The following is a 12,848-nucleotide window of genomic DNA, read 5'->3' as shown; positions in this document are numbered from 1 at the left end:
TAATATAAGTAATTATTTAAAACACTATCAAGAGTGAAATCCAGACATCTATGTTTGTATGTATCATTCTTCTACATATATGCATCATTTTCCCAGAAGCAGTTAGTGAAAATAATTCTTTCCCCAATATGTATTCTTGACACCTTTGGCAAAAATAAGTTGTCTGTATTTGTGTGGATAAATTCCTGGGCTCTTTATTCTATTCCATTGACATAAATTTCCATCCACCAACTAAACAATATACATCATCCTTGTCAGCATATGGGACATTTTTAAAAATAAATCATAAATTAAGCCACAAATTGAGTCTCAATAAAATTGAGATCATGCCATATATCTTCTCAGACCACAAAAGAATAAAACTAGAAATGAACAATAAGAATGATAGAATTTCCAAATAAATTTAAATTAACATCTTTCTAAATGATCAATGCCTTTGTGTTGAAATTAAAAATGAAATAAAAAAACTTTCTGAAACCTGTGGGAAACAGTAAGGGAAGTAGTAAGAGGGAAGTTTACAGTAATAAGTGCTTATGTTAAAAAGTAGAAAGATCTCAAATAATCTTCAGTAAAGATTGAAATTAGAAATCATTAAATGATCAACAAAATATAAAAATAGATTTTCAAAAGATAAACAAAGCCTTAGCCACATTAACAATGAAAAGAAAAAAATGCTCAAATAAAATGAAATTAGAGATAAAAAGGAGATATTACAATCAACAACACTGAAATATAAATATAAGAAACTATAATCAAAAATCATATGCTGACAAATTGGAAAACTTCAAAGAAATAAATTCCTGGATATATATAATCCAATGAGATTAAATCAAGAAGATATAGGAACTATAAATAGACCTACAATAAGCAATGACATTGAAGCAGGAACTATAAGTATCACATCAAAGAAAAGTCCAGGATCTGATGGCTTTACTAATGAATTTTTAAAAACATGTAAAGGGGACTAACTCTAATACTTTCCAAATTATTCCTAAATATTGAATGGGATGGAACTCTTCCAAATGCTTTTTATGAGGCCAGCATCACTCTGTCACCAAAACCAAACAAGACACAATACAAAAAGAAAACTAAAGACTAATATCCTTGATGACTATATGTGCAACAATCCTCAATAAAATATTAACAAACTGAATCCAACATTACATCAAAAAATCATATGTCATGACCAAGTGGAATTTATCCCAGAGATTTGAGAGTGATTTAGCATTCATTAATCAATAAACGTCATAAATCATGTCAACAGACTGAAGAACAAAAACCATATGATTATCTTAGTCGATAGAGAGAAAACATTTGATGAGATTCAACACGTCTTTGTGATAAAACTCTCTGCAATTAGTTATTAAAGAAGCATCTCAAAATTATAAAGACTGTGTATTAAAAACCAACAGCCAATATCATATTGAATGAGGGAAAGTTGAAAGCGTGACCCCTCAGTATCAGAACAGGACAAGAATGTCCACTTTCTCCACTCTCATTCAAGATGGCACTGGAAGTATTAGCAAGAGCAATTAATGAGAAGAAAGAAATTAATGGCATCAAAATTGGAACGAGGAAATAAAAAGTTTCAGGATATAAAATCAAACTTTACACTAATTATACTTATCACAGAATTCCCTAGTTTTCTGAGTTGGGATTGGAGTCTTGTAGTATTTGCTGATGTTTCAAGTTAATAAAAGACATAGTTAATTTTCCATGTATCTTTGTTCAGACTGCTTCATGCACTTTCTGTGTTGTTATAAACAGCTCACCAATTCTCTCTTTTACTGCTGTCACTACTGTCGCCTGCTTCACTCCTCTAAAATGGTGTGTATCCTCCACATAACAGACAGCAGTGTTTTGTACCAGGTCTGTGCTGGTGTAGAACTGAAGTGTCCACAAGGAGCTAGTGATAGAGTTGGTAAGGAAGGCAGCAAGTTTGACTGGGTTTTGCAAATGCATATTTGAGTCAGATTTATCAATGTTCCAAGGGCAATAGAGATTCCAACTACATTGAAGTTGTTTAATTATTTGTGAGATGATTAAATGATAAAAGAAAAAAAAAAACTCCCCTTTTGGATTCATGAGGGCTGTATGGGAAGAAGGTAGAGAAAAATATTGATAGAGTATTCATCTGTGCACAGCTAAATGCAGCACTTTATAAGGATTGAATAATGCAATTTTTACTCTGTATGCATTTGGTAGTAACAGTTAGCTCACTCCTGATAATTCCATGTGCCTGCAATGATGATTTCTTCAGGCATTTTGATAAGCTGCTTTACCTGTCCTCAAAGTCCTGGGACATCATTTGGTCTCTTCTAGCATTTTTGAAAAGTAGATATATTGTTTCTGCCAGCAAACAAACATAACTGGTAACAATCATTCCAAATACCTGTGTAGTTAGTAGTAGATGGTTAATATCACAGAAGTATTATCTGTTTATCAGGTCAAAAAATTTATCCTTCCAGAAAATTATTTATATTCTCATTTTAAAATGAATAATAAGAACCATGAATAGCTATTTTTTTATTTATTTGACAGGTAGAGTTATAGACAGTGAGAGAGAGAGAGAGAGAGAGAGAGAGAGACAGAGAGAAAGGTCTTCCTTCCATTGCTGCTATGGCCGGTGCTGCGCCAATTCGAAGCCAGGAGCCAGGTGCTTCTTCCTGGTCTCCCATGCAGGTGTGGGGGCCCAAGCACTTGGGCCATTTTCCACTGCCTTCCCAGGCCACAGCAGAGAGCTGGACTGGAAGAGGAGCAACCGGGACTAGAACCTGGCACTGCAGGCAGAGGATTAACCAAGTGAGCCATGGTGAGGGCCCCATGAATAACCATTAAATATAAGACAGCTAAAATTTTTGTGGTTAATCTGATTCTCCTCATGGCATTTTACATGTATTTAAAATCATGGTAAATATCCGTTGATTCTTCCAGAGATGTAAAAATGGATTTTGGAATTTACCTATTTTCCTATTCAAAAAAACTTGAGAGGAGTGGGTTTTTAAGTCTATTGGTTTACTTACTTCATACCTCATCCCTAAGGGGATATTGAAGTGGTTTCTACTAATATATGCTATAAAGCAGGAGAAAAATAAATAAAGATAAAAATGAAAAATAAAACAACTGATTAAATGGATTAATATTAATAATGAAGATTAATTATGATGCATGAATAAGAATTCGAGGTATCACAAAGATAATGGACTGAAAATTTGGCTTTTAGCTACTTCAGAGCCAAATCAAAGTGTGGTATGAATTTACTTACATACTTTGGTTTATATTAAAAGGATAAAGTAAGGAATTTGAAAAGAAACACCACAACTTTTCCTGGCAATATTAAGATGAGAAAGAAAGCTTTTTTTTTTTGTTTTTAATTTCCAGTGTATAGTGGAAGAAAGTCAAAATCAGATACTGCCGTAAATGTGTGAAGTAACAGAAAGTTTGAAACGAAGCTGTTTTCCAAGTGTCTCCAGTTCTAAAAATAGGCAAATGTCTACTCATGAAGTGCAACTAAATAAATAAGTGTGCATTTCACAAGTTGTGAATGCATTAAATGCTCCCATGGCTGTGAGCATCTCTGTTGGACATTCCTCAGTCTGAATGTATATTCTGCTTCATGAGTGGGATTATCAAATAATTAAAGGAATCTAGCTCCGAAAGCGGAGAACAATGGAATTGGAAAAAACTGCTTACAAGGAATAATTTACGAGATGCAAATAATAGGAAGCTCAGCAGCTTAGCTCTGACTGAATTGGAGTACTGATAAGCCTCCAGAAACATTAGGAGAGAGAAAGAGAAAGAGAATTTCTCGTATCTAAAGATCACACATGGGCAAAATATGGTCTTAATGGTTAAAAAACAATTTTTTTTTACTTTTTAGACTGATTTTTAAAAGTATTCTAATCTTTTAAAAAAGATTTTATTTATTTCTTTAGGAGGTGGAGTTATAGACAGAGAGAGGGAGAGACAGAGAGAAAGGTCTTCTATCTACTGGTTCTCTCCCCAAATGTTTGCAATAGCCAGAGCTGGGCCAATCTGAAGCCAGGAGCCAGGAACTTCTTCCAGGTTTCAAACACAGGTGCAGGGTCCCAAGCACTTGGGTCATCTTCTACTGCTTGTCCAGGTCTTAGCAGAGAGCAAGATCAGAAGAGGAGCAGCCGGGACACAAACAGGCACCCATATGAGGTGCTGGAATTGCAGGCAGAGGCTAGCCCACTACACCACAGTGCCACCTGCAGAAAATACTCCTTTAAGCAGATTTTGAATGTGGAAAAAAATTATTGTGACCACTGTCCAGAATGATAATTCTGATTTTGGCAGGTCCAGATTTCATACCAAATAAACAGACTATGTATGTTTTAGTGTCTTAACTGGCAAAATTTCCAAGAAAATAGGAAAGAAAAACAAATTCGTTGAGACAAAAAAAAGGAGAAGTCTTCAAAGAGCTCATGGAAATATTTATTATGTAAAAAATACATGAACTTTTAAAAAATTTCTCTCAAATATACTTTTAAGTCCATTTTTCTATGAACTTTTCAAGGTGTCCTACAACTGAATGTTACAATGCTTCAATATCAGTTCCATTCTTATGAGAAAGACATGGCTACAATATGGCTAGCACTTGTTCTCTTCACAATGATCAATAACGCTGAGACTACTGAGATTGCATATGTCTCTACCCCAAACACTCATTCTTTTGTGGTCCATTAGACTCCCCACTGCAGGAAAGAAGAGAGCAGAGTACGACCTGTAAGAAATGTATGTATACAAAAGATATTCTATATTTGCCTCTAGATTTTTTTCTCTGAACTTAGAAATATTCTCAATTTCCTTTTGGTTTATTTGTTAGCCCTTTTTAAAAGGACGAGGGATCTGGTAAAACGAGTAGAATATTAAGCAGTTCTTTACGGTCAAGATGCTCTAAGGGTGGAAATGGTCACAGAAAGGTTAACACTTCCCAACTGCTGCAGCACAAAAATGGGCCTAACTTTCTGGAAAGGCGAAAAAGGAAACCCTCAATTATAAAACCCTCAACTTTATAATGGTCAGAGCTTTATCCTTTTATTAAACGATACAAGCAGCATATTTTACCTGAGTTCCCATTAATGGTTCTGGTTTCCTGATTTTCAGATCTTTAGGTGTCTGTTTGTGGTTTTGTGATACAAAATTACTGTAATTCTATTTCCTTTTATTATCTATCATTGTGAATTATAAAGTTTCTCTTAAATGGTCATTAAACAAATCATTTAAAAATAACAGAGGAAATACTATTTTCTTTATTTTCCTATAGATTATGAAGTGAATGCTAAATGGTCTTTATTTTTAGTAATAGCAAATGTAACTAATTTATTATTAACGTTCTATAATTTTTTTTGCTTTTATTATTCTTTTGGTATAGAAGCATTATTTTAAGAACAGCTTATGTAACCAATAGTTAATGCACAATACAACTGAAGTTTAAATATTTTAAGAGTAACAAATATTATATTATTTCAGAATATTAAAAGTGTCATTTTATTCAGACATGCCAAATAATTAACAAACATTTAATAAGCTGTACGTATATCTGGATAACTTTACTTTACATGTCATTTGTAATTGTTGCCTCAGTATCTCTAATTCCTCCAGCACATGGCACTGGATTTGTTATATTAACACTTTTCTATGACTACCAGCTTCAAAGTCACTCACTGCTTCCTAATCATTCATCCCAATACTTCCTCCTCTTGATTACATTTATTTATGTGTTCCATTTCATAACAAATATTTTAGTTTATTTACAATTATAATATGCTAGATACTCTTTTAGTTTATTCTTATGATGTGGGCCCTAGCATCTTGATTTTGCATTTTAAGTAACTAAGGCACAGAAAGGTATGGACCTCATGCCAACTTGCCAGCCTAAAAAGTGAGAGTTGGGATTCAGATAAGGAAGTGTAATTATGAGCCATGTATCTCATCCAACTCCGTTATGAATTTGATACATTATTCAACATTGGTGGCCAACATGTAGCCCCTTGGTTAACTCATTCATTCACTGATAGGGCCATGGGATTGTTAGAGCAATATCCAAAATACAATAATCAGATACATTTTCATTTCAATACACTCTAGATATTTCACTTATCTTGATGATGTTTAATGATTAACCCTAATTTATCTTCAAATGCTACACTCTGTAGATTTTATGTACAAACTTCTAAAATTCTTTTGAATTGCACCAACTCAATAGTTACGAATCACTCTAAATAATCACAATCTCCTGGTCTCCTCGACGCAGTTGCCTTGATACACCACAGAACCATCATGATGGAATGAGGATGAGAAAAGGAGATGGAGCCACCAATATTCCATTTCACTTTCACCGCTCAGCTAAATTATATAAACTTCATGGGAAAAGTAAAACATAAATATTTTTTAGGAAAAAACCCATTGTTGTAGAAATCTAAGGAATTATTTTTTCAAAGAATATATAGATACTTAAAGAATGCAATAACATGTATATGATAATCTCCTAGAGAAAGTCAAGATAAAATAGTGGAGACTTTCAACTGGGAGCCAGTAGATCTGATTTTGACCCAGATCCATCACCAAGCTGTTAGATTTTGTGTTGGTGATTTTGACCCTCAGAACCATGCTTTCTCATTAAGTTAAAGAAAAGACTTGGGTTCCTGAGGACCTCTTCTTCTTTTTATGTTTCAAAATATTAGAAATGTTATTAAGTTAATATTATGTGATTCCATACAAATCAAATTGCAAAAAATTCCTGGCATTCTATCATCTATGTTGGTATGCCATGTTTCTCCAAGTGTCGAAAATGTTCTTGTAATGATACAAGAAGTCTTTAGAAAGTTAAATCCACTGTCTATTTGTGTTGGGTAAGAAACCTATTGTCTTTATTCACTTCATGGAATCCATGTTACAGAACCTGCCTTGGTTGTAGCATTCTTGTATTAATAATTTTCCTCATCCCCCATAGTGTGCTATCATCTTGATTTCTCAGGCACAGTGTCCATTTGAAAATCTTCAAGCTGACACTGTATAAAGGCTAGCATCAATGTCCATTAGGCTGGACAAACTCAGAGGACTTCTGTGTACTTTATAATCCATGGCTATGCTTATTTTCCCAAACACACAATGATGAGAAAAATATTGCCAAGCATCTTCATCTTCAGCTACCAGAAAAATTTTATTTACATATTAAATACTCAATGTTTATTCTCTTTTTTATTGATATTAGAGAAGAATAAACTTGCAAAAATAACTATGCAAACTCTCTTCAACCTTCATTTCTTGATTCTTGTAATATGCTACTGAAAACAGGAGTTGTGTGATTTGCACATGGAAAGGGAAATAAGACATTAATCTCCTTCATTCCGGCTTTGTCATGTATTTGACTTGACCTCACATGATGTCACTGTGCACTTTTCTAATGGAAGAACCATGGGTTGAAATACAATGCTGCCTAAATGAATACAAGTTGTATTAAAAGTCAAAGATATTATCATTTCTTTCCTGAAGAATTATGCTGTCATACTTTCCAAAGTTTTACTGCCAAACTCATCTTTCTAATAAACATAAATATTTATACTACCTAGAACTTACACTGTGGTACACGTTACATGAAATAAATCCATTATGGGGGATGAATACATTTGGGGCAGCTGCTAAGATGCGTCTTAGAACACCTATATCCCACAGCAAAGTGCCTGTTTCCAGACCCTGCTTTCCTCTCAACCCCATTTGTGATCCAGCTTCCACTGAAGTACATTCAGAGAGGCAGCCAGTGATTAATACTTGGATCCAAGCCATCCATGTGGTAGACACATATTTATATACAGACCCCTGGTCTTAGCCTGACCTGCCAAGACTTTTGAAGATATTTCAGAGATGAATCATCTGATAAAAAAAAATCTGTCTGAGTCTGTCTTTGTCTTTTTGCCCTTCAAATAAAGTAAAAATAAATAAGTAAATTAAACTTTTAGAAAGGAAATAAATCAATTTCAATTGATTTCCAAAATTCACAGAAAGAGAAGTAGATACAAGAGTGCAATAGAAGTTTCTAGAAATTTTGAATTAAAGTATAATATGCATTTCCATAAACTTTTAAAAAATCACCATATGTATATTCAAGGATACCTCTAAATGATTATATAAAAATGTAATTAAATAATAAATGTATTTTGGAGCAAATATATTTGAAATCTAGCCATAGTTTTTGGAATAAACATTTTATGAACTTTTTGAAGATCCCTCATATGCATGGATTTCAAAAATTTTTCTTACCAAAACAGTTATCATTTATCTCCATATTTCCATTAACTTTTTGAAGTCTGTGAATGTGTGCACACATGCATGTGTGTATCTCTGTGTGTTTCTGGAACTGGATCAAAAAAAAAACTTCCAATAAAAATATTACCAGACTCAAATTTTAGAGCAGAATTCTACTAAACATTGGTGGAAGAAGTAATATCAATTCTAAGTAATTTCTTCCAGAATATAAGCAGTAGAAGGAAGACTTAATTCATTCTGTAAAGTCTGTTTTACCTTAAAACCAAAACTATATGAAGAGTTTACAGAAAAGAATATAGGTAAATATCTCTCATGAACACACATGAAAAATCCTGGACTTGATATTAACCTATCAAACCCAACAATACATGAAAAATAATTGCACATTACTATCCAATGGGATTTATTACAGGTATGTTAGATGGGATTTATTCTAGATGTGTTTCAACATCTGAAAATCATGCAGTGTAAAAGTTGTCACGCCAACAAAGCTAAACGCAAAAAAAAATCTTGTAATCATAGATTTAGAAGAAGCATTTGACAATACCTAACATTTAGCCTAAAATCCTCAGCATATTGCCAGGATAGAGGAAGTGCTTCATCTTAATAAATAACATCTGAAAACTCTTAAATTAATATTTTAATAAGACACTTTCCCTTAAGAGTAGGAACATGGCAAGGATGCTCTTTCTCATCACTCTCATCAACTCTAGAAATTATAGACAATACAATAACACAAGAAAGGAAACAAGTGCTGCACAAAGGAACTTCAGAAAATTCATGGGTATAATACTAAAAGATAACTTTGGTGCAAAAAAATTGAAACTCATGTACACATGAGGTCTTCTAAAAGTTAATGGAAAGTACATTTTATGAAAAAGCTTCAAGAATTTAAAAAATTTTCAATAAGTACTCAGGTACAAATAAAGGAAAATGCACATAATCCCTATATGCCAAAACAATAAAAATGACAAATAAAGTGAATAAAAATAAATGGAGAAATATTCTGAGTTCATGGATCAAAAGACTTTTTTTATCAAAAGACTTAATATCTTAGTTATCTATATATCCAAACCAATCCCCATAAAAATCTCAACAAATAGTACCTTAAGTACTGACAACGTCATTCAAAAGGTGGTATAGAAAGAAAAAGATGTAAGATAGCCACCCAACAAAAAATTGATGAAAAAACAAAGCAACCTCAAAGAATTCCATCATCGAATGCAAAGAGAAGCTCAGACAAATGTTTTTCAGTGAAGTTACAAAGGGGATTTGTTGAAGAAAGGATACTTTTTTCAAGAAACAATGCTAGGAAAGTTGAACATCCATATGTAAAGGTAACCTAAAAATGAGCCAGAGACTTAAATGCAAAATACAAAGCTTGTATGTTAACAACTGCATACTTCAACGTAAGTGAAAACATTTATCTTTTGCCCAGGAGAAATAGTTTTTTTGGAATGGACAATCGCAGAAATTCAACTTCACATTTGTTTTTGTTTTTTTGGGTTTTTGCTCAGCATAAGACAAGGACCATTGTGAGATAGTGGTAGAGAGAGAAGTGACAAATAAAAAGGTATGCTTCACTTTAGAAATATTCCAAATGCTTTGGAAGAAGGAGACAAGATGATTTCTACCCCATAAGCAAGACCGCCTGAGTATTATAAAACAATATTGCCATATTCGTGAACTGTGGCTATCTTTTGTAGGAATGGCGTCATAATAACTAGAAAGGGATTTAGGAACCCTAACAATAAGAGATGCTTGCTTCTCTATTCATTTGTACAAGCCACAGAATTCCAACTAAAAATGAAACTATTAATCTTCTTCAGTAATACGAACTTTCTGTAATGTATAGCTTCAATCTAAATTCTGACCTTCTTCACAAATCTATACTCCTTGTAATTCCCAAATTGGCATTGAACTCCAGCAGTTGACCAGAATTGTGATCAATTGAAGCAACTTATTCTTAATGCAAAATTAATTGTTTATGGAGATAATATTAACTGGATTCATTAGCCTTGTTTTTAAAAATGAAGCAGCTCATAAATGATTACACAAGATTGCTGCATAAAGGGCATACCATTTCTTAATTAGGTTAGTTGAAGGAGTCTCAGATGTTGTTCTTATACACAACCCTGTTTTTAATAGAATGTCAGATTTTTAAAACGAAAATAAGCAACCAATGATAATAAGAAATTAAAATTTTTCATTCATGAGATTCCAAAGTCCTATAATTGAGAGTGACTAGATTCAGTTTGAAGACTGGAAGGAGTGTGCCTGTGAATATTTATTTCCAGGATTTATGACCATTTCTGATGCATCTCTTGGAGGAGTCAGGGGTCAGAGTGTTGTTGAATAACGCCCTCTTTGACTCAAGGCTCCAGTCAGAGATGTCACATGGAAACAATTTCCTGTAATTTAAAATGAAAGAAAAAAATCTTTTTCCCACTAGAAAAAACAAAAAGTTATCCAGAATTGAATAAAAATGTGTTGCTGGGGTGACTGATGAAAGTAAAGATACTAAATGCTAAGAGAAGAGCATTCAGAGATACGGTGATAGAGTTATAATTTTTAACAGTTTACAAGCACTTCATTAAATCAATAAATTATATAACATTGCTTCAAACTAAACAGAAAATAGTTTTATGTTTCAATAATATGGATCTATTCCCATTATATATTGTAGTGTTCAGCATGATCAATTTATAGTTTTAAGCAAAATCTATGCATCCGACACTACTGTATTTTTGCAGACAAAATTGCTCCCATGCTTGGATTTGAAATACTAATATTTATTCATTAATTTGTAACTTGTTCTTAAAAAAATGTAGTACCTTCTATGTGCCAGCACTGTACTCAGCCTGGAGTATATGATAATGGGCAAAGCAAGCAAAAAACAACAAAAAAGAGAGCGATTTGCTTTAATTTTCCTAAGGAGCATTTCCTGTACTCTGAAGAAGACGGAACCAGTACAGGAAATGGATAGAAGGAAATAGAGACCCTCTTGGAACCAAACTCCTGCAAACCTGAAATATTATGTATGTGCAAGAAGCATTTTATTAAGCATGTACTTGATTGTTAAAAAGTGAGACCAGCAATCTTACTGCCTAAGACTGTGAAACTGAGAGCAGGTGAAAGAAAGAAGGGTAGTGTGGTCATTGTGCTGAGGTGGCTGCCATGCTATGCAGAACTACGTACTCTTTTCGGAAGGAACAGTAACATTTGAGATGAAATATCCATGATATAGATGGGAGAAGTCTAGATCTAGGACATGGAGAAGGCAAATTAGATGACACTGTGGACATAAGGAGGACTTACAAAATAATTGAGTGTTGTGATATTACTAACATGCTGACAACTGATGCTTTAACTATGTGAGTGGCCAGGGCGACCTCTGTTGGGGATGCAGAAGCACCTCACAGGAGAGGCCAGATAGATTCAGCAACTGGGGTTGTCCATCTCTCTATTTGATATGCTTGTTCTTGACTTTGAATGAAACAATGAGGACCAAGCTTTTGGCATCACCATTTCATGGAGGCTGAGAATTCCAGAGATTTTAACAGCTACAACATGATAGAATTTGGGAATTCAAAACTGATGTTTAAATTACATCTTACTCCTATCTTCTATTCTGTGTCTTTCACTGTACACTTGACAAAAATAATACGTGAAACATAATTTCAAATATTCTGGGGAAATCAAGCAAATTAGCATTTACTTCTACATACATAACTAGAAAAATAATTCCACTTAACGTCTGCAAGTGGAAATGTGATTTGTTGCATTAGACAACGTCAATGCATATTAAAAAACAATAATCTTTTTAGCTTCTCCTGGTCACTGAGTTAATTGTTGCTCAATTGGGAAGCTTAACAAACCTTGTGATTGCTCTACAAAATCATTTCATGAGATAAACACTGACTCGTCAGATGTAGTCCTTGTTGGTAATGTTGAATGACCTCCTGGTTTTATTTGTACTTTTCCTAAGTAACTATTTATGTATCTTGGCTAAAATGGAGATCAAGTATTTTTGAATTACTAACATGATTGTGAATAACTGGATATATGTGAAAACTGCAAAAACATGTTTCATCTTGTCATTCCCTTGAAATATTTTTCATTTTTAATTATACTTTATTTGAGATCATCTTGATTCCCTGAAGAAAACCTTTCTTTGCGAATAAAGGATTCAATTAACCTAATTGAATTATTTTAAAAGATTTGCTTTTAAAATAGTTGGACTACATTATTTACTTAGTTATTGACTTGTGAACTGATGTAGCTTCTATGTGCCAATTGAAATTTTGTTTTCTAGCTCACTAAAAATAAAGTGCACACATCTTTTGAGTTTTATGAAATTTGAACATTTTTCCCCTTTAATTAAAATCTCATTTCACTGCTTTATTCCCCGTATTTTCCTCTGAGCAGTTGCAACACGTGTAAATGGGAAATTTGAAAAGAACAGGGATATTTGGCCAGGTTTCTGGCTGATCAAGAAGCAGAAAATGCAGGAAATCTAATGGGAAAGCTTATTATTATGATTTGCACAGCTCAGC

General features: G+C 33.3%; 1 long non-coding RNA gene across 2 annotated transcripts in view; it reads left to right on the top strand.

The window, feature by feature from the left end:
• The window catches only part of LOC138845229 (uncharacterized), a 134,762-nt gene that overhangs the window by 113,492 nt on the left and 8,422 nt on the right, over positions 1 to 12,848 (top strand). Inside the window, exon 5 of one of the 2 annotated variants that reach the window (XR_016220576.1) lies at positions 4,711 to 5,256. The exons of the other annotated variant lie outside the window; for it this stretch is intronic. This is a non-coding gene — a long non-coding RNA (uncharacterized LOC138845229). Of the gene's footprint in view, positions 1 to 4,710; positions 5,257 to 12,848 lie in introns of those variants that run through there. 2 annotated transcript variants of the gene reach the window in all.

The sequence above is a fragment of the Oryctolagus cuniculus genome, chromosome 14, assembly GCF_051225735.1.
Source record: "Oryctolagus cuniculus isolate XC-2025 breed Fujian yellow rabbit chromosome 14, ASM5122573v1, whole genome shotgun sequence".
NCBI classification, from domain to species: Eukaryota; Metazoa; Chordata; class Mammalia; order Lagomorpha; family Leporidae; genus Oryctolagus; species Oryctolagus cuniculus.
Note: the sequence above shows the minus strand (reverse complement) of the source record. Positions and strands in the feature narration are given on the sequence as shown.